General features: G+C 40.2%; 1 long non-coding RNA gene across 1 annotated transcript in view; it reads right to left on the bottom strand.

Moving 5' to 3' along the window:
- Positions 1–371: 371 nt before the first annotated feature.
- The window catches only part of LOC109583932 (uncharacterized), a 5114-nt gene continuing 1742 nt past the window's right edge, over positions 372–3743 (bottom strand). Inside the window, exon 3 of the long non-coding RNA XR_002185782.1 lies at positions 372–394. This is a non-coding gene — a long non-coding RNA (uncharacterized LOC109583932). The remainder of the gene's footprint in view (positions 395–3743) is intronic.

Here is a 3743-nt window from a genome sequence, read left to right as displayed (position 1 = left end):
AAACAGTATTAGATTATTCAAAGAAATATCATGCCTCTCACTGTCACGATAGATTAGACTGCTTTAAAAATAATTATATTGCCAATCGTGAAGAGAGATTAGAGGCATTAAAAAATAATTATTATTGCCAATTGTGAAGTGAGATTAGAGGCATTTAAAGATAATTATATTGCTAATCGTGAAGAGAGACTACAAGGTTTTAAGGATAATTATGGTTCAAATTTGGAACAGAGGAAAAAACTTATGAATGAGCATTACGCCTCTCACAGTCAGCAAATTAAAGATAATGCTAGAGAGCATTATGCTGCTGTGGCTGACACTAAAAAATACTAAGCTAAGAAAAAAATATAGAATACACCGTATCTTAAATCCACCAACAAGAAGTGTATCAGCTCTCCCATAACATCCAATTAATTACTGCTGTGCACCGCCCACCCTTGTCACTCCACCCAAAATGCATTCACAACATTGAGGTGGGCAGCTAGTGCAAGCCAATCATTCACTAAAACATTAACACATCAAATAACAAAATAATTCAACAGAAAAATGATCACATACACAAAAAGAATTACACACAGGTGCAGCAGACAGTAAGTTGGGGACCTGTTGGTTTTGAATAATTAAGGGGGACTGGGTCCCACAGTCCCTTAAGTGAAAAACCACCACTTGGTATTTTTGTGGTGGAAAAACCTATGACTACAACCACCGCTGCACACACAGAACTAATACAGGTACACATAATCAATACGAATAATAATAATAATAATAATAATAATACTATCAATAGTACAAATAATCATAGCAATCAGTAATGTCCTAATAATTTAAAATCACAATTCTTTATCAAACAGCCAGGAGTACCAACGATTCAATGAAAGTCTCTTTGAGGTACTGTGTCAGGTTACTAATTACCTAGGAAATAACTAAAGAATTTCGTTACGGAACAAATTTAAGAGGCGCAGGGAGGGTATAAATATGAATTAGAATGATCTGTAGTATCTGCTTGCACTGTAATGCTCCGTAGACTGAACTCTTGACCTCTTTGCAGGGTATATATAGATACCCCTGCCAAGCTCCACCTATAGGTGGGTCAGTATAATATTATAATTCATTTTATGGGAGCTGATTTTCTTCCTAATTTATTGCATTCAACCATCAAAAAATATACCTCCCATAATATCCAATTAATTACTACTATGCACTGCCCACCCTTGTCACTCCACCCAACATGCATTCACAACATTGAGGTGGGCAGCTAGTGCAAGCCAATCATTCAATAAAACATTAACACAACAGATAACTAGTACAACAAAAAAAGGGTCAATAGCCTAAGTCACCCACATTACTGCCACCACTTACAACCCTAACTTCTTTGAAACTCCCAGTCTTGCCTCCATGGAGTCCTTCACATAACCATCTTTTGCTGTTTCTGATCTCCATTGTCCATGCCGCTTGAACATCCAGTCTTGCACTACTCTATTCGCAGCCAACGTTGCTCCACCCGCTCTAAAACTATGGGTACTGAATAAAGCTGGGTCATACCCAAGGGACTGAAGTTTGGCTTGGAGTAGCTCTCGAATCCTAGTGTAGTTGAGGGATCCCAATTCCCCCAGCTTCTCTCCGTTTCTTGTGTGAACAATACCACGGAACAACTGCTCGGTACTGTCTGGGTTAATAGCAGCTAGACTGAAATATTGCTCAAGTCGTGTGACAGGACAAGAAGCAGAATGTGAGCGAATGACAAACTCATCACCCTGGCGTAGCTGGTCTGTCTTGCTCGATAGAATCTTTATGACCATATGACCTGGATAAAACTGCACATCGCAACAACATAGACTGGCCACTTCATCAACTTTCAAAAAAGTAGAGAATGCTACGAGAGCAATAGCAACTGTCCTTGCCTCCGAGAGGCTAGGTGAAGAGCCAGCTGCGTCAACCAAGCCTTTTAACATAGCCGGCGTTTTAGGCTCCTTCTTCCTCCTTGGTTTAGCTAGCAATCTCTGTAAGCCAGCAAGCACTGTCTTAATGAAGGGCTCAAGTGCAACTGGCTGAGAGCCAACCGATTGATTTATCCATGACAAAGCATTAACTGCTTCCTCCACAGCAGCTTTAGATTGGGAGTGGACTGAAATATGCTGGAGATATAACGCAAACTGTAGTGGGATAACCAGAAAAGTTTGGATCCCTACTTTGCCATCTGCCCATCGCTTCCATCTATCAAACGCCCCAACATACTTCCTGACAGTGCTATCAGCTCTAGAATTCATCACGGTCTCCTTAAGGCCTTGTGCTAGTGCCTGCAATTGAGGGTCCTTGATCTTAATTTACTCATGCCACGGTCCCATGCATAGAATCTCTATATAATGATAATAAAAATAATAAAAATAACAATAATTAATAATGATGATAGTGCTAATACAGAAATACTAATCAACAAGGTATCAGTCATATAAACCATACACATTGCATGGCTGCAATGTCGCTGAGAAGAATTTAACAATACTAGGTATTAGTCATAAGCTAAGGAATCTAGTGCCTGCAAGTCATAAAACAGCAGCTGAAAACATAACAACTACAATAGACAGGCACCCAAGAGTAGTGATATAGGATAAACAATGTAGCAGGCACCCAAGAGCCACAGCATAGAACACAGCCGCAATGGGCTGTAGAGCTAAATCAATTTAGCATACAAGGTCATCCTTAACTTGACCTTTACCACTGTCTACAAAAGGACAGTATCCCAATCGGCACTTTAGCACAATAGCTATGGGCTTCTTAGTCACAAGTCGCACTACTCCTGATAGCTAACTAGCAAATTACACCTCAAAAGATACTAACATTAACCTCCCAAGGAAACTGCTTAACTGTGAAATCAATTCGTAAAGCTAAGACTCTTGATGTAGGTATCCCATCCTTAAACAGGCAGGATCCCCGTTTACCTCAACAAATAATCCAGGCTCCAATGGCAGGTACAAATAATCTTTAATACATTTCTCAAGACAACCATACAAATCCCAAAGAAGGGGCCAGAAAGGGGCTGAGGCCACTCAGGTACAACCAAGGTACCAACACACTTGCAACATCTGGCATGGAACAACAAACGTGGAATTAAATAAAAATGGGGGCAGAAATAATTGTTCTCCATCTCCCAATTAACTGTAAAAGCATCTACAGCTTCAGACCCGTTATCCATAAACCTACTATTAAATCGGGGCAACTTAGTGTTACTGGAATTAACAAACCTATCAATGGTGTGGGGTCCCCACTGAGCATTATGAGCTGAAAAACTGAGACTGATAGACCCCAGTCATCATAATCTATAATATGGCTCAAGTAGTCAGCTATTTCATTCTGCTCCCGTGGTATCCATTCCAGCTCAATTATTGTTATTTTGAATAGCCAACTTGAAAATGGTAATTGCTTCAGACAGTAAATCAGTCTTCCTGCTCCCTACCTTAATTATATGAGCAACATTCTGATTGTCTGTGAACCATCTCACTCTGTGATTAGAGAGCTCAGTTGCAAAAGCTTTGAGAGTCAGTGTAAGTGCCCTTAATTCTCTCCATGTAGAACTCTTAACAGATCCTGTGGGAGACCATTGCCCATGTGCAATGTGAATACCATGAGAAGCTGAGTAACTACCAAAGCCCGTGTCACTAGCATTTGAATAGACGACTCGTAGAGCAGATGGGGTCCGCCATACTCGTCTGCCATTAAAACTATCAATATTGTCAAGCCAGAAC

Source organism: Amphimedon queenslandica, unplaced genomic scaffold (assembly GCF_000090795.2).
Source record: "Amphimedon queenslandica unplaced genomic scaffold, v1.1 AMPQUscaffold_13265, whole genome shotgun sequence".
NCBI classification, from domain to species: domain Eukaryota; kingdom Metazoa; phylum Porifera; class Demospongiae; order Haplosclerida; family Niphatidae; genus Amphimedon; species Amphimedon queenslandica.
Note: the sequence above shows the minus strand (reverse complement) of the source record. Positions and strands in the feature narration are given on the sequence as shown.